Raw genomic sequence first — 20,005 nt, 5'->3', positions numbered from 1 at the left:
AATCTAAATTTTAGGCTAGAACAAGGAAGTAGGCTTCAGACATGAAAATGACCTTGGGCCAGGACAGGGAAATAGGCTCAGATACTTTGGTCATCCTGATAATCCCTTAGAAACAGTGATCACAGGAATGTTCACGTATTTAGGTTTAATGCTTTGCTTTTTATTTGACTATATTTGTTTATTGTATTGCTTGTTCCTTGACTATTTGTATCTATTGTATTCCTAGACCCTCAACCTAGAACTGATCGTAATAATTGCATGTTATCAAAATGGTATAAAAGCATAAAAGAAGGAGGGGGTGGGATAAAGGGTCTAGGGAGGGGGAATGGGGAAAGGGAATGACATCTGTATTGTAAATAAATCAAATATTCAATTAAAAAAAAAAGAACCTGGTTTTTAATCCCACTACACAGAAAGAATTTCAAAACCATTTATAACTTTTGTTTCACAGAATCTGATGACTCCTTCTGGACTCTGAATGGACTGTGCATATATGATGCACAGAAACACACACATATACACAAAAAATAAAAAGAAAAGGGAAAACATTTTTGACAGCCTCACATATTTGTATCACATGTACTTACCATTCTCACATACTCACCCCTCTGTCTCCCTCTGTCTGTTTATCCCTCTTTATTTCACAACTCTTTCATACTTATATCTATATTTTTGTTTGTTTTGTGATCTATTAAACTTATTTAACTAGTATCACTTGTGTGATCATGGATTTGCATCTTTCTTTTGGAACCTATAAGGCTCAACAGTGGGTACAAAGCTGAAGACAATGGTCCTTCTCCATTATCCAATTAAATACATCAGTAAGAGATTTGACATTATGAGAGCTTCCCTCTGCTATGACTGATGGTTGATCTGTCCAGTCTGGAGTGTTCATAGTGAAGATAAGAAGAGTTATTTTAAGTTCATGATTACAATATTTATATCAGAGTTGCAGTGTACAATTTTTAAGACGTTAATCATGTAATTTGTCTTGTATAGACCTCCCCTCCTCTATCCTAAAATGTCCTTTATGATTTTAAAAGGGTGGTAGTTTATTTAAATATGTGACCTTAATCCTCACTAATTCTCAGCAGCAATGGTTATTATAATTTGGCAGCATTCACTGCAAAATAAAGTTTAAATGATGTCCATTATTATGTAATAAAAATCTAATGTATCTTTTGTAAAGTTTTTTCAAATAAAGAATGATTATTTTTTGATGATTTGTATGAGCATATATCTATGTGTGATATGTTCACATGTGGGAAAATGATGACAGAGAACATAAGTATCAGATTGTCAATGTTTTAAAAACAATTCTGTGCCAGCATGTGTGTCTTGCTAGGGTTATCTTTAAGAGACAAGAGGCAATATTGAAATCTAATAGAGTAGAATTTTCTGAAATATACACAAATAGGAAACTATCTAAACAAAATCTCCAAATAACGGTGGTAAGAGAGCCCACACTACATATCACCTGTCATCAAAGCAAGCTTCCAGTCTTGATGTTGGATTACAGCTAATTGAGGTTTTGGCCAAAGGAGTCCAAATCACAAATAACCTAAACTGTTGCCAAGACTAAAGGTTATTCTTTACAAACTGATATCAAGGGCAATTGCTAAAGGCAACACTTAAACAACTCACTGAAGACATGGGAAGTTTAGGTGCTTCCTACCTAGAGCCATCATTCCTATAGGATAGTGTTGTTCTACAGAAATTTCCAAATGTTCAAACAAGTGGTGTTCTGATTCTTGTGCCTTCTCTTGGGTTCTTTTTCTTCTGTCTGTTTGTTTTGCCCTATTCTGGTGTCTTGGTTCTCTTTTATTTAAATTTCATTATCATTTTCAGGTGTGTTTGCTTTCTAAAGAAAATTAGAAAGGGATTGGATCCAGAGGGGAGAGAATGCATGGAGGAGTAGAGGGAGGAGTAATTGTAGTCACGATATATTATGTGAGAAAAATTTCAATTTCAATATGTGGAGAAAAAAAGAGCAGTAATCACTCTTAAATACTGAGCCATTACTTCCAGCCTGGCTAGTATTTCAAATCAAAATAAAGAAGAATTTGAGACATTCTATATGTGTCTAAGGGTTCATTAGGTTTGCTTTGCTCTACAGAAGTTTCTGTTTCAAGGAATGTGTACAAAGGTGAAAATGTACTGTGGAACAACAACATAATTTCCTGAATTTCTTGATGATATTTTTAATTTTGTGAGTATTTAATTTGTTATAATTTCTTATTAAGTCCTCTTGGCATTTATATCAATAAATCAAAAATATAATGTCTAGTCAGATGATTTGTTTCATGTATCTAATGAATATGGTGAGAATATATAGATACTGGAATCAGACAGAAATTTTTAAGTGTGAAAAATTTAAGTTAAAGAACCTACTTTCAATTTTGTGTCTTTCTTTTTCTTCTTAGTAGATAAGGGAGGAGAGAAAATTAACTAAGTATGAATAGAAACTTTTTGTTAAGGAATTTATTAGAATTTGGTGACAAAACTCAAAGCAAAATAGAACAAAACAAAATAGAAAAATTAAAACTGTACATAAAAGTTATATATATATATATATATATATATATATATTTGTGTGTGTGTTTGTGTGTGTGTGTGTGTGTGTGTGTGTGATTTCAAGGTAAATCAATTTAATCCTTTGAATTACCTTCATTTGTTGCGTAGACAACAAAATAGGTATGCTGTTTTTCCTCAGTTCAGATTTTATTTTGTGTTTTAACAATTTTATTCACTTATATAATGGATTTAGACATTTTCACCCCCTGCTTCTCTCTCTCTTCTACTTTTCCCCATTGGCTGAAACCCATCATTTTCCTTTCCCAACTATCTCTGTGTATGTGTGTCTGCGTGTGTGTGTGTGTGTGTGTGTGTGTGTGTGTGTGTGTATCCCCATCCTTCCCCCTCTCCCCTTCTCTTTCCCCTCTTACTTCCTTACCCTCACTCTCTCTCTTTTTCTCTCTGGCATATGTTTCTCAATATTTAAAATGAGTATTTCTTGCTTCTTGAGACAACTGGGTGAGTTATCATGGATAAATTGCCAGTGACTGTACTAGAAAAGAATTGACATCTGTTCACCCAGCCATCATTACTTGGCAGGAGTCTCTCAGGAAGCAGTAAAGCCTTGTGAGCTTTTTCACCTTCCATGATAAAGTCTTGATAGGATCAATCACTGTGTAACATTTCCTGAGTCAAGTATATTTCAGTGTTCTAAAGATACAAACTGAAACACAATAATCTCATGCTATAGGACTACACTTATTTCAGAAGGAAGACAATTTTCTCCAAGTATCAGATTTTAGTTTGATTACTTCAAGTGTTTCGATAATTGTCAAAAATCCCATTGTAAATTTCTTTTTTTTAAATTTTTTTTATTGGATGTTTTATTTACATTTCATATGTTGTCCCCTTACCCCATCCCCCACCCACCTGGGAACCCCCTATCCCCTCACACCTCCTCCTTCTCTGTGGATGTAACCTCTATCTACACCCCCCCACTCCCACATCCCCACCCTCAAAATTCCCATCCCCTGGGGTGTCCAGCCTTCATGAGTTCAAGATTCTCTTCTTCCACCTATGCCCAGCAGGGCTCTCCACTCATACTTATTCAGCTGAAACCTTGGATCCCTCCCTAAGTGCTCCCAGGCTGGTGGTTTAGACCCTGGGAGCTGTGGTTGGTTGGGACTGTTAGTCTCCTCATGGTGCCCCAAATCCTTTCAGCTCCTTCAGTCTTCACTCTGACTCCTCCATTGAGAATCCCATTATCAGTTCAATGGCTAGTTGTGAGCATCCGCCTCTGAATATGTCAGACTCTTGAAGACCTCTGAGGAGATATCCATATCAGGCTCTTATCAGCATGCACTTCCTGACTTCCACATCAGCATCTACCTTTGGTGACTGCACATGGGATGGATACTCAGGTGGAATGGTCTTCAGACGGCCCCTCCTTCAGTTTCTGTCCCTCACTTTGTCTCCATATTTGCTCCCTTGAGTATTTTGTTGTTCCTTCTAAGAAGGACAGAATCACCCCCACTTGGTCTTCTTTCTTTATGAGCTTCATGTGGCCTGTGAGTTGCATCTTGGACATTTCAAGGTTCTGAGCTAATATCTGATAATCAGTGAGTGAATACCATGTGTGTTCTCTTGTGATTGGCTTACCTCATTCAGGATGATAATTTCTAGTTCCATCCATTTACCTAGGAAACTCTCGAATTCATTGTTTTTAATAGCTGAGTAATACTCCATTGTGTAAATATACCACATTTTTTGAATCCATTCCTCAGTTGAAGGACATCTGGGTTCTTTCCAGCTCCTGGCTATTATAAATAAGGCTGCTATGAACATAGTTGAGCATATGACCTTGTTATATGTTCGAGCATCTTCTGGGTATATGCCTAGGAGTGATATAGCTGGATCCTCAGGTAATGCTATGTCCATTTTTCTGAAGATCTCCCATTGTAATTTTCAATTGTAAATTTCATAGTGATTCAGAATCTGTCTAGCTCTGTCTTGATCTTTCTGTCTCTCTGTCTCTCTGTCTCTCTCTCTGTCTCTGTCTCTGTCTCTCTCTTTCTCTCTCTCTCTCTCTCTCTCTCTCTCTCTCTCTCTCACACACACACACACACACACACACACACAAACATACACATTTCTTCATCCTAAGGCCAATATAAAGAAAAATATTCCTAGGATGGCATAATCAAATATTATTTTTTCTAAAATGAAGCTATAGTATACACTTTTAAGAAATTGAAAGCAGTGAACCCAAAGTGTTTCTCTCCTAGCTAGTAACTTTGGGGTTTTACTTAAATTTCTAAAGCCTAAAAAGCTGCCTGGGATTTTAAAAATAGTTTTAGTTCTTTCCATGTCACATGGAAACTTTTACTTGACGGAGACTAGTCACTGCAACTTAGTGTAATGTAACAAAATCCCACAAATACCAAATGTTGTACAATTAGTCAAGGCCTTAAGGAAATTCCTAAGACTTAAGTTAAGAATGCTTTACCAAAAGTGTTTCAAACTTAAAATATTTTAACATTGCCATTTTCATTTCTTATGATCTAAGATATATATCGAAGCATTAGACACCTAAAAATGACCCTTCATCACCACGGACTGATTCCACTTAAATATTTACCCCCATATCAATCCAAAGGTAGACATTGGATCTGCATGTCAAAATGAAACTGGTCTTCATATTGATATAGGTAAAATGTTCTGTCAAATTTAAAACTAATGTTTTGTTTTTCTGTTTTAGCATTTAAAATTTCACAGCAAAGTGAAAAGTCCTTTTACATTTCATATAGTGCTAAGTCTGCAAATAAGGTAGTGTTTGTGTATGATTTCAACTAAATAGTGAATTTTAATTTTTAAAAAATTAAACTTTTCTTAAAAGTCACAGGAAAAAGAATGTGCTGCTATAGTGTATGCATGTTATCCAGCTTCTTGGAAGGGAGAGGGGAAAGGATTGAGTTGAGGTCAACCTAGGTTATACAGTTAGAATGAGTCTCAAAAAGAGGAAAGAGAGAAGGCGACAGAGACAGAGAGAGACAGAGACAAATGACAGAGATAGAGACAGAGAAAAATTTAAGAAAATAATTAATATGTGTTCAGTTAGCTTTATAATATTATGTCCTAGAAATTTTATGTTGAATACATGGGGTAGATATGCACTTGTAAATTATAACCAAAGTTTACATAGGAAATAAATAACTCAAAATAAAAAGAGGAAAATCTCTTTTAAGTGTGTACAGTGAAGTAATAAATCTATATCTAAAACTTAGTTCTGAGAAATAGCTACATGAATTAAAATGTAAAACAGGCATTCAGTATATATATACATATACATATTTATATGTATATGCAACTGTATACACAAACACATACATAGCCTTTACACAACACACAATTATTGTTTGAGAGTATTATTGATTTGTATGTTGAGCCTATGTAGTATTTATTACTTGTTCTGTTATTAGAGGAATCTGTTATTCAGAAAAGGGTCTGTATTAGGAGATGAGGTAAGCTACAGAGCTTCTTCCTCTTTAAACAGTTACAAATGAGTTTTAAGTTTCAATAAGAAAGATTATTTCGTAGTTTATACATGTCAAGATTTATAATTGTGCTAAATACATTTATAAGTGAAATACTTCCAAACAGCACTCCACAGGAGTAAACCTTGTTCTATGACAATATTTCAAGTTAATGGTTTCCTCTCAGGAAGAATAGAATGTATTACAGAAACAGGTAAGTCTGACCAAGCAGGAAGAATTTGGAACAATGTTGATGTCAACTTCCATGTAAAATCCTGGGAATGGAGGAGTTGAGGTGGGTAATCTCCCTCTCTCTCTCTCTCTCTCTCTCTCTCTCTCTCTCTCTCTCTCTCTCTGATTGTCATGGCTGTTATTGTTATTCTTGTTTTCTTTATATGGAAGAATGCCTGATTCTCTATATGGAAACGTTTAGGAGACTGAGAACAATCAAGGTATTACAAATATTATAGTGAAATACTTCATGATGTTCCCCAATATCCTTAAGGTCAAAATGGATTTAAGGTTGAATTAATCACCATGTAGAGAAACTTAAGGAAAAGGGCAACATTAATCACTTTAAAACTGATTAAGTTTTTCGGAGGGGAGAAACTTACCTTCAAAAATGTACAAAATACAGTTATGAAACATGATAAAATGAAATATCCCAAACCTGCATACTGTGATATGGGAATGGACAGTCAAGGCAAAGGCAGCAATGTTAGCTAATTGTACCCCTGGGTGTTTACTTGCATAAAGACAGGAGATGTGCATGTGTTTTCTAAGCATTTGCTTTAAATTCTCAAAATGTGATGATTCATTTAGCATGAACATTGGTTCAGATGAGATGGAGTTATGAAATCATTTCCTGTTGGTGTAAATTTGCTAGGTGTTTTCCCTTGTCTGCCTAAAGCACACAATCTGAACATTCCTCTGCATCTTCACCTTTGGATATCACTACTGTGTTAGTGAACTCAAGTACCACAGTCTGTAACAAAAGAAGCAGAAAAGAACAGTGGACAGTGTTTCTGGCATAATTGATCTCTTTCCTATTTATTTCCAATGTCTTATGAATAACAAATGCATCATGAATACTGTTTCTTTCTGTGATATTTGTTTGGATATCTGGGTTTGTTTGTTTGTTTTTATTTATTGTTAGTACATTGTAATTGATATGATAATGAAATCAGCTAGCAACAATTCCTGAAAACAATTTCCTGGTATCTTGTTACAAATGCTTTAAATAATTATTCAAACAACTGACACATTATTCACAATTCCACTTATCACAGAGAAGGGAGCATAACTTACACTGGAAACTTTCTATCTGTCATGTGAAGCATAGATTGTTTAGGGAGAAGAAAACCTTATCAGTTTTGGTGTATAAGGAAACATCATGATCTGAAAAGATAATTAGGAAGATAAACAGTTTCCATGCACTGAAAGAAAGCTATTCTTTTGGAAAAGAAAGAAGTATGCAAGACAAAGTTTCAATTGCAAAGTCAAGAAGATCAAGGCAATTGAATTTCTCTTCAAGTTATACTAATAGGAAAGTACAGAGCAGGAAGAAAAAAAAAAAGATGTCAATAAAAATCCCAGAGAGTAAACAGAGAGTGTAAATGAGACAAGCCAAGGTGGTTTTGCCTACTTTTCTCTTTTTAGTTTTTGTCAGCGTTGTAATATATCAGCATGGTGCAGACTGCAGCTGAATGTTTTCAAGCGAGCAGGCTTTGGGCCATTATACATGTATAACCTAGTGCTCGTTTAAGTAAAGGGTCTCACTGGGCTAATTTGGTCTATAGCTTTGCATATGCAGAGGACTAAGGGTTAAAGGCTGTGTTAGATATAAGCTTAGAGTTTTGACTAAAATTTCTTTCATTTCCTAATGTGATAGCAACACTGTAATAAAGTATATAACTCTAAAGCATCTTTTCTTCTTCCTTCCTTCTTTCTTTCTTTCTTTTTTCTTCTTTCTTTATTCTTTCATTTTTACATTTTCTGTGACATTAATAACTTGTGTCTTGATTTTTACATGCTTATTACTGCTATTGAAAAATACATTTTTGTATTTTTTTAAATGTTCAGGCTTATTTATTTATAGTTTTTAAAGCTTGTATGATAATTACACCACCCTACTTTATTTTTCTAATCTCCAATCTTTTCTGTATATTCTTCTCTTAAATTTTATGAGCTCTTTTTCATTAATGCTTTCAGATACATAGGTGAATGAATGAACAAGTGGGTGCAAGTGTGTGTGCCTGTACACATGTGTACACAGGCACACATATGCACATGGTCCTAAGTATACAAATACAAAGTGATCAGTCTATATAGTGCTAACTATATGTATGTTTTGAGAGCTGATCATTTGGGATGGAATAATCAATCGATGTCCTCTTTCTTAGGAAAGACTATTTCTCCAAATCTTAGCATTCCTTAGTTGCCTTGAGTTCTTTGAGTAGGGTTCCCACCTCCTGAAACTTCCTCTTCATCCATATTAGTATGTTTATTGTTGTTGTCCTTGCTCAGAGCATTTTCAGTCAGTTACGTTTTTGAGACTTTATGGGTGTAGTTTAGGTAATTCCTAGAAAACATAATCTCAAACAAACATTTTCTTCTAGTTCTCACAATCATTCTGTGCACACTTGGTCAACAATCACTGAGTCTTTAATGTATGAATTCTGTTGCAGAAGTACCAGTTGAGACAAAGCACCAAAAGGCTGTATGTGACTATGTTTTTCTTTATTATGGTCTTTGTTGCAGAGAAGTTTCCTTGGTGGGGGTATGAAAGCAAGTACTACATTTCTCTTCATGTAAAAGGACAGATATTAAAATGTTGTTAGGTACTATGCTTATTTCATAAAGCAGCAGCAGCATGCTCATATTCCTTTCATGTTTAAATAATATTTGACTTTGATTGTAGTGCTTTGAAGTTTCAGTTTTCAAAAAATCCATATTAATTATGCTCCATATAATAAATTTTGATTTTGTGTATTTTGTTTTTGGTTTAATTTGCTTATGTGTGTTTCCTGTAATCAACCTTACCTTTTACTTTATTTAGACCTGTCTTTCTTTGAGCAATACGTGAACTTTGAAGGTTTCCAATATTTTCATGTACCAGGATAGCTCTACAAGTGCATTTACCTAGTATTTACAATATGTGGCAACACTGCTAACAAGTGTGCTGGGTTGGAACTCGGGGTTTCCTGTTGCCTAGGCAAAGTCATCATAGGAACTTACCTAGGTCTTTGGTTGTCATTGCTGTTTTCTTGGGTTTGGTTTTTGAGTTCTGTGTAATTGCAAATTTGCTCAATCCTCCAGTCTGTTTTTTTTTCTCTTTGTTTTTCTTTTTTCACCTCTCAATCAGAAAGAAATATTGAACCTCCGACAGCAAAATTTTCCATGGTTGTAAAGGACATTCTCTTTCTCAGTGACATTTTATGATTTCTGCTGTTTATATTAAATTTGCTTCTAAATGCACTGGAATTTAACTGTGAGGACTTTAACAGAGTTCACTATTTTCTGCATAGAAAACCAATAAGGATATCCATGTCAAATGAAAACATATTTATTAAGAAAATTTATCATTGTGATAAATTGTCCAGACACCACTTTTGGCTTTTATGTTCTTCAAGCTTCTACTCCAGAAATGAGATAATTTTGTTGCTGTTGTTGTTTTTGGCTTTGTTTTGTGTTTGTATGGTTTGTTCATTTTGTTGTTGGTGGTGGTGGTGGTGGTAATGGTGGTGGGTTTTATTTATGTATCTTTTAACTTTGTGTATGCATGTTCAAAATGCTAGGATGGTTAGGATGGCAATAGTTTTCAACCGTTAATTTGTTGTAATATAAATAATGTGTACTTACAATTTTAAATACTAGCTTTTTAACTATAAATATGTTCAAAAGCGTTTGTATTTATTATAACTTGAAGCACATACACTGATGTGTAATGCACTACCACAACCCAAAACCTGTATGTCCCACATGAGTGTATTCTTCAGTGTGCTAATGGAAATGTATCAATTGCATTATGTGTTACTTGTATGTATTTTCACAGTTCTATATTTGTCAGTTGAAGTACATCCCATGTACATGAAACTGTAACTAAAACATGTATGTGTAATGAATCACCACAAAAAAGCACCTATGTGACTACTACATGTGAATAAACATTGCCAAGTCTAAAGTTTCATGGTTCCTTTACCTCAGTTGCCACAGCCTGCAAACATCTGCTTCAACTATTTTCTAGTTAGATTCTTTCACTTTGTTGCAAAGTTTTGATATTTTTTAACTTTAAATAAATAGAATTATATAATTTATTATTCTTTTTTATTTATTATACTCAACCTTGTGGTTTTCCCTAGAATTATTCAATATTAATTTTGTTCACAATGTGGAAACTTTTCTCTGTTCAAAAATAATAAGACATATTCATGTGGGAAAATATGAGGCTCATTTATATATTTGGTTGTATTTGTTTATGGAAATGAACTTGCATTAAAAGAATCACATGAGAAATAGTCACATATCACAGATCTAAAAATATCTCAATCCAGATATTTAGTGTTCCAAGAGAAAGTTGCTTTTCAGAATCAGGATATTATTATTATTCCTTCATCAAATGATTTTGAGTATTTTTATTTCATTATTTTCTTGAAACCATTAGTTTTATTAGCCTTATATATTCAAGCAGTGTTAGCATATTTTTACAATATTAATTTGTTCTTTCCCAAGTTCATTTTTCTAGGTGATTCTACAGTATATACAGATAATTTGCTTTATTAATTTTTAAGCTTGATGTAATAACTATACAACTTTATGTGATACATGTGAATTTATTTTGTTATAATCTAAATGTGTACAATTATTCTGATTAGTATGAATATAAATTATTGACATGTTTCATTTTAAAATTGGACCACAATGGACAAATTCATAGGTACAAGATATATCTATATCAGATTATTACTTTTAATTTCTGTAAGTATTAATGAATTTTCTAAGTTTTCTTGTATTTTGTAATATTTTTTTGGGCAAGTTCACTTCTGGCATGTTTATTTTGGCATTTTGTCAATCTTCTCTGACTTAGGAACTTAGTTTGTAGAATTATTCTCTTTCCTCACCTCTTCCTGACCTCAAACCTGTTCTCTTCCCTTCTGTGCACCAACTAAATGAGCTGCTTGACCTCAGAGACTATATGTGAGACCTACTGAGAACTTCCTGCTCGTACTTGATTATACTCTACAGAGTGTAGAGGAATTTTAATCCAGTAGTGAGGCTGCTTGGTCTAGGGTCATATCCAAAGACCTTCTAGGTCTGTTTGATCCAGATGGAATAATATACCTTCATATTCATTGACTACAATATGAACAACATCTTAAAACCACCTTTAATGCCAAACAGTGAAGGTAAAGTTAATTTGTAGTAGAAGCAACCATGTTTGAAATCTAATTGAGGGCACGCGAATTGATGAATCATAAAAATATTTTGAAGAATGAGTCAAAGATAGGATATTCTCAGGAGATCAGACAGGAAAGAAAGGCCACTTAAGAACTTAACAAAAGTGGCTCTCTAGGACCTTCCTCTCTCTGAGTCTTTTCTCCCTCCCTATTCCCTTTCTCCCTTTTGCCTTCCCTCTTCACACTCTTTCTCCACCTGTTCCCTTCTCTTCCTTACCCATTTCTGTCCTTTCTTCCCTCTCTTTCACTGTCTCTACTCCCTTCTCAACACCACTTCCCATGCCCCCAACTAAACTATTCTATACAAAAAAACTAAAAACAAAAAAAAAAAAGAAAAAAGAAAAGAAAAAATTTGCAAAGTGAGTGAGGAATGGTGGCAGGCAGTTCAGTAGGTGCAGTTCAGTTAATCCAGTGGAGTTCTGTGGAATCAATTCAGTCAATAGAGTTCCTGCAGAGCATTTTAGTTTATTCATGAGCTCATTCAGATTTTATAGGTCATGTAGTGCAGGTCAGGAGAGGCATCTGAGGCCAGAGAATAAGATGGAGCCAGGAGATTAGAGCAAGTTACCACAGTTAGTTTGAAAACATGCAGAGCAATTCAGTTGGAAGATAAGAGAAGTTGGTTTGAATTAGTCAGGTTGGAGAGGATTTTGAGTGAGGACAGCTGAATTAAACCACCATTTACAGTTCAGAAATAACTAAAAAGGGTGAGCTTATTCAGCAGTAAGCTTCGGAGATGACAATCAGATTTGGATATAACAGATGTTGCATATATTTTAGATGTTGATGTTCTGGTCTGTGAGGGCTACAGAAAGACTTTCACGACCAAAGCATTGTCTAAGGTAGAAGAAGCTACCTGCTACCAAAGCATATCTATACAAGAAGTCATGCTATCTATTAGAAAACACAAACTTGATAAAAGCACTCTCAAGAAAGTAAACATCTTCCCATTGATAAGCATAACAAAAATAGTTAACATACACCTATATTATACAATGTTGTTTGCAAATTATTTAGTTTGTACTGTTAGCCACTAACAAATAATGCTTTCTAAATTGACAATACACTTAAGTGGTATCATTTTTTCTCAACTAGAAGAAAAGTACTTATTTGTACCTCAGGAAGTCAGCCTCATATTTTAGGATTTGGGCAATGTTCATTATGTTTAAAAGCATGAGGAGAATGTCAACTTCCTTGTTGACTTTTTTATATCTCTGAGACTTAGGAAATTTTTTGAATTAGTGTGGGTATTTGCTTTCCAGTGACATAAACAATAGTGATTCTTGAATGTATATATGAGGCTTTATTCTTGCTTTTTAAAGATTTGATATTCTATTATACTCAGAATCAATATGTAGGAAAAGGATATTATGAAACTCTTCCTGCAACTTTTTGCTGCACTATTTTGGGTGATCTTGTTGTTGGCAATTGAACCTGAGCCCAGGATCTTGAACTTGCTAAATAGTTGGTCTACCATTGGTCATCGATTCAGGAAATTCCATACTAGCATAGAATGGCATATACTATTTGAGATAAAAAATAAATATTGCTTTTAAAATAAGGTCATGAAACTTTAAATATAAATATTTAATAACCTTTATTAAATAAATTACAAGTATTCTGTTGTTATTTTTACTTTTCCCTAACTCATGATATTAAATCATTTCATAATACTATATAAAGTAGAAATTTAGAGTATAAAGCAATAGATAAGCTTAAAACATGTCAAGCACATTAGCAATTAAAAGGCAAAAATCAATACAGAACACTAGCACAGCTTATAAAGTAAGGTAAAGTAATCAATAGTGGTCCTTTATACCAAATAATTGCAGTTAATTACAAGAAAATCTGCTTGTGTTTTATGGTAATACTAACAGAAGTATTGCAGATACCACAAATTGAATTTAAGGAGGGTGCAAATGAAATTCTACAAACCAATAGAGAACTTTAAAATGATAGACAAATGACTAGAAGAATTCTAAAACTCCTAGAAACCTTTGAGAACAATGTTTGGAAATACACTTGCTCTTCTGTCCTTAAAGAAGAAGAAATAGCTCTAAAACACATTCACAAAGTTAAACTATAGATACCTTACTTAGTAATCTTTCTATTTCAAAATGAAAAAATACTACTTGTTCCAGTTCGTTATTACTGCTAATTAACATTACTACAAATTAGTGTCTTGCAGCTCTAGTGGCTATTTTGCTTCTTTCCCTACACTTCTGGAAGTGATTGATTTCATTTTAACGGTTTCTACTCATGATTTTATTTTTTATTTTATTTTGCCACCAACCAGTTTGTGGCTGGTGCTAGAATTATTTCAAAGATGCTATCTCTTAAATTCACAAACGTAATTGGGTCATATTCATTACATGATGGTGGAGTGGGAGTAAAAACTATCCTTAGAAGACTTACAGAAGGTGTGGAGCTCTTGTTGTTGGTGGTGTTGTTCTTTGTTTCTGAGATTTCCTTTAATTGCAACATTTCTCTCTTCCATTTCTTCCTTCCAAACACTTCCATATAACCCTTCCTTACTGCTCTCCTTTAAATGTTGCCTCAACTTATCTACTATTGTTGCATGCACATGTTTATATATGTTCCTTGAATGTGTGTTTTCAGGGCTGACCTCTTGCCATTTGATATACCCCTCCTTGGTGAGAGACAACTCTCCTGACCCAGCTTTACTCAGTCGTGTAAAATTCTCTCCGTGTGGTGCTGCTGAGTGAGATCTTGTAAACTTTACCATATGCAATTTGAGATTTTTGTTACTGTTTTACTGGTTGGAATCCCATTTGGACCATCGTGTTGATGAAAGTTTGTTAGCATAGCATCTGATGATATTAGGAGATGTTATCTCACAGTGAAGTTCATGATCCTTTGGTTCTCAAAGTATTCCTTCTCCCTCCATCATCAGGAATGGTTCTCGAGCTCAACGTGTGGGAGAGTCCTGTAGATGTATTCACTGGGACTATGTTTTTCTGTAGAGGTCTTGGCCTGTTGCTCAGAGAAGTTTCCTTAGTGATGAGAGAAAAGAAGGTTTCTCAGATAAGACTCTGAAGGATGGGAATTGAATTCTGGGTTTTGAGTGGAGATAGTGCCAGATGTAGCATTCTTTAAGGCCTAGCTTTGTACTGTGCAAAGTATCATACACAATTTGTCCAAAAGTTCAACAGAAAAACACATCAAATGACCATTTATTTATTTATTTATCTATTTATTTATTTCGGTTTTTTTCGAGACAGGGTTTCTCTGTATAGCCCGGGCTGTCATGGAACTCACTCTGTAGACCAGGCTGGCCTCTAACTAAGAAATCCGCCAGCCTCTGCCTCCCAAGTGCTGGGATTAAAGGCGTGCGCCACCATCGCCCGGCATCCATTTATTTTTATTTTTTTAACTTATTTTGTTTATTTTTACTTATTCACTTTACATGCCACTCAAGGTTCCCCCGCCTCGGTCATGCTCTCTCACAATCCTTCCCGGTTACCACCATCCCTTTCTCCTCCAAGCATGTCTGGGGCCCCCTGGGCATCCCCCACCCCGATACTTCAAGTCAATGCAAGGCTAGGCATTTCCTCTCCCACGGAGGTCACACAAGGCAGCCCAGCTGGAAGAGTAGTCTATTTACAGGCAACAACTTTCAGGATAGCCCCCATTCCAGTTGTTTAGGGCCTACATGAAGACCTCCTTTCTGTATCTTTACATAGTAGATAGAAAGTGAACGTAAGTCGCCTTCTGGTTCTTTATGCTATGAAGTCTCAACACTTATTAACTTATCTAAACCCAACTAACTCCCAAGATTTCCATTTCTAAACGATTCTACATTGATGTTTCAGATTTCTAAAACTATAATGGTTTTTATGGGAGGATACAATGTACTGGTTGCAAATAGGTATGACTATCTCACACTTAGTTGTCACGTATCATGAAAGTTCTAAGCACAATTCTTATCTATCACTAGATTTTTATTCATCAAATTATTTTTTGATATATTGTTGGATAATGTGGGTGCCCAGTGTCTGCCCCACCATGGGGCTAGGACTGCTCTTGGAGGCAGGATGAATGGGAAGTTTGACTGTGCTCTCACCCCACTCCGGTGCTGGATCGGAGTCAGGCTATGTGAAGCCATGGGACACCACTACAGGGGTTGGGGAGCGCATTCTGAGGTCCTGGGGGTGCTGGAGCTGGCTGGGGGGGGGATCCCTAAGCCTGCAGGGCAGCTGGGAGAACATCTGATTCTCAGGCTCTTGAGCACCCAGGCTAGTATCCACAAAAGAGCTGAGAATGTAGTGGGGGCCCACAGGCTCGACTGGTCTGTGGCTGAAGAGTAAAGGGGAAGAGAAGCTCAGGCTATGTCCCACAGGGATGAGAGTCCTTGGCTTGGTTTGCTGGCTTGGCTTGGCTTGGTCACAGGGGCTTGCTTGGGTTGGTGGTCGCTGTGGTTGGGAATGTAGAGAAGTCTTCTGTGGGAGATTAGACTCGGCTTGTTAAGTGAAGGCCTGTTCCATTGCTCTCCACAGCAGATTCTAATGAGAAGAGGCAGTCCATCGTTTTTAGATATTTATTGACATGTGGGAAAGTAGATGAGAAAACTGTACCCTAGTTTCTTAGGGCAGGCCTGAGGTTAAATACATTTTGTAGGGAGGAGGGTCTGGGAAAAAAAGCTTAATTTGTTACACCCTCTGGCCTTTAGGTACTTCACTAAAATAGAGATCTATCTTGAGGATATGTGGCCACAGGTCACATTTTCTATCTGTTGTAGGGCTAGGGGCCACTGTCCTACGTGGCTGAGGGAATCAAATCTATGGAGGGCTGAGGCCTCATGTCAGTAGCCTAGTGTCTGTGGGTGTGGCAAAACATCTGCTGTCCCTTAGGGTCATCTGGGGTCCCTCAGGATCTCCTGAAGTCACCGGGGTTTCCAGCCTGTGATTGACCAGAAACCAGGCTGCCTTTCAGGGTCCTACAATGTATTTACTTCATTACTCATGTTTGTATTGGATTAATATTTCAATAAAGGTATATACTTGTGCCCATTTAGGATAATTCTGCAAACAAAGGAATCACCAGATAATAAACTATGCATAAAATAATCAATAAATCAATCACTAAATTTATTCTGAACATTTTACTTTTGGGGGAGATCATGTTCTTCATGGTTCACAGATTAGGCAGTCTTTACGTGTTCATTTATATTTCTGTTAGTTTCAAGACAGGGGCTGTAAAGGTCTGTCACAAGACAGGTGGTACTTCAAATATTTGAGCAGAGTTATCTTGCCTCATTTATACTTTGTAGGTTGTATATGCTTGCAGACACATTTAATGTGTCAGGTTTCTAATTCTTTTGTCATTATTGACTTTTATTTCAAAATTTTCAATTACCAAATGACCATTCTAAAGGTTAGCATCTCAACAGAATATGCAGCTCTAGGTAATCTCTCACTGCATGGGGATGTTCTGAGGTTCCACTTCTGACTTCTCACCTCTGCATTTTCATCTACTTAGAATAAAACATTATGCCTTGTCTGAAGAAATTAGTGTCCAACAATGGAATGAATTAATATTTTCATTTTTTAAAAATTGTATAATTGTTGCCAAAATTAAAGGACAGTGTCTTGGCAAATATCAAGTACCAGGGATTCAAAGTCCTTCTAAAACTGTCTTTAGGAACATAAAAAAAAAGGAAGTTATTTTAAATAGGTTAGATACCAAAATAAATCCAGAAGATTGTCAAAAAAACGAATCATGCTGTTTTCACATCCGAGATCAAAAGAAGCTTCCAAATAATTCATAAGACTTCTGATTTAACGCCATATGGTTGGCATCTTTGCAATAAACAGCTTGAACTTCCTTTTTAAAAAAATTCTCAGACCATCAGAAAAAAAAAAAAAAAACATGACAAACCCCAAACCTAAAATTAACAACTGATGACTACAGTTAAATATTGACCGGCTACTCCATTTGATGATTTGGTTAATGTTCATTGTCTCATGCCCTATATAACTTTGTCCTCCAAGTTACATAATTTCTAGAACTTTATCAAAACCATCAGGTTAGGAATCAAATTTAGTAAGTTCAAGTCTAAAATTTGGCACTCATTCCATTACTGTTTCTGGGGTAAGATAGTTAAGATATTTGAGCCTTATTTTACTTATCTGCAAATTAAGAGCTATGATAGACGCAATTTAGAAATGCATGTAAACTATGAAAAAATGCTTTATGTTACTAAAACATGTTACCGATAGATTATTATTAAAAATAAAACTGAAATTAGAGTCTGCTTAAATGTACTGTAAGATAAATTCCATATCGCTCAATACTATATTTCCCTCTGGCTGTTATGCAAGGATGTGAGTCTTGGAAGCACTTAAAGGATCATCCTCACCCTCAGCAACACCACTATTCTTGTATCTCAACTTCTTTTCTCTCCAATATCACCCAACATGGTTCATCTTGTTTCTTCAGCCTGTCTGCCTCCATGTCACTGGGAAATTTACAAATGCAGAACTTCAGGTGCCATCCAAGACCTGCTAATTCTGTATTCAAATCCTGACAAGTGCCAGCTTGTATTTAAATATTCCTGGTTATAGCAGTATACTCGGAAGTGAGAGTTAAAGAAACCACTTGAATCAATAGGTTTGAGGGTTAGAAAAACTAACTTTAACGATATTAACTGTCAAGTCTTCTAACAAATTCAAATATGCAGCTATGGATATGAATGTATGTAGTGCACCCTCAGGTTAGCAGAAGATAGGTAAAATTCTTAGCGTAGTGTAGTGAGATAGCAGGCTGAGACCTCGGTGCCAGATACAGGGAACAATAAGTACATCTGACAAATGTGACTCATAGATTTTTAATTTGAAGGGGCTCTAAGATGGCACTTCCATAATGACATATTTTATTGTGTGTCTCTAAGAGTCAAGGAAAACATGTCGATATTTTCTCCTGCACCTTCTGCTAAAATTCCTTAATATATGTCTGATCTTCTTTATGTGATACCCTAGGCTATATGATTTTATTCAATGTTACCAGAAGAGGGGATGGCTCTTGTACTGAAAATCGAACTTAGACCATCATGAAGCTAGACATATAATATTTTTAAAAACCACAATTCTCTCTTAAACATCTTTTACTATTGAGAGTTGGAAAGTATTACCTAACTCAGGTTCAATGTTTTGGGTATAATTAGATGTACTGATCTTTTGTATTGTTTTGCTTTGTTTTGTGGGGTTTTTTTTTAAGTTTGTTTTGTTTGTGGTTATGGTTTTTTTTTTGGAGTGGAAGAACTTACCAGAGTCCTAGTTTTCATCTTTGATCATCTATATGGACTGAGATATAACAGATGGAAATGCTGAAGTAGTTGATGGTATAGTGCTTAAGACTGGACACTGAGGGCATCAATTAAACCGAGATCTGGAAAGAAAATTCCTACTTCCAAAACTTTGGTATTAAAAAGAGTGAAAGAACTTTTATGGTTGGCATTACCGCTTTAACATTACTAGGCATATATTTTATTATAATAAACACTTTTTAAAAATAAAAACATTGGAGATTAGGAGAACCTAGAATGAGCACCATAAAAATGAACTATACATTTTCATCTAAAAAAGTGAAATAAGGAGAAAATGGTAAGAAAAAAAATAACACAATTCCTTAGACTTTGAGAAACTCTGTATGGTTGAGAAAATAGTCACACAAGAATGTATTTCTGCAGGAATAGGAATGTATCTAGGTCCCATGAGAGCACTTACATTTTTCTCTCACAAACTGTGCATAGAGGTAACATGGGGATATTTGTAAAAGCTATAATTTTACCAAAAATTGAAAGATGCACTTGTATGAGAATGCAGTGGATAGAAATGATATCTTTGGAAACTGATGTAGATTTATTCAGAGTCATAATAAGGGAATAGCCATAGATTACTTTGAGAGATGTCAAAATCCATAGAAGGAACTTTATGCATTATATCCTGAACAGTTTTACATAAAAGAACAGCAGCAGTAGAAGCTGTAGTAGAGGAGAATGAGAGTGTTTTGAAATTTTATTCTATTTTAAATTTTGTGCATTTTTGTATCTGAATGTGTCTAGGCTTTCAAGTGTGTGTGTGTGCGTGTGTGTGTGTGTGTGTGTCTGTGTGTGTGCGTGTGTGCATGTGTGTGTTTCTGCTAAAGGAACATAGTAATAAAGTCCTTCTATTGACATACTGCTGTATCTATAGATCAGTGCATCATTCAGTTCCCACCAGAGAAGATTCTTCTTTTCTTCTTGTAGCAGATGGGAATTAAAATAGAAAACAACAGTTGAACCATTTACAGATAGGGACAGACTTTAGAGTACTCAACCCTAAATGAAATGTCAAATCAAAATCCTCCCCCTAACTTTCAAGTGTTTATGAAGAAGAGGAGGCAGAAGGATCGTAAGATCCAGAGTGATGGATAGCTCCAAGGAAACAGTGTTTTCCATATACACCAGAGTTGATAAACATATGAACTCACAGAGAGTGTGGC

Source organism: Grammomys surdaster, unplaced genomic scaffold (assembly GCF_004785775.1).
Source record: "Grammomys surdaster isolate TR1022 unplaced genomic scaffold, NIH_TR_1.0 65, whole genome shotgun sequence".
Classification (NCBI taxonomy): Eukaryota; Metazoa; Chordata; class Mammalia; order Rodentia; family Muridae; genus Grammomys; species Grammomys surdaster.
This window is presented reverse-complemented; position numbering follows the sequence as displayed.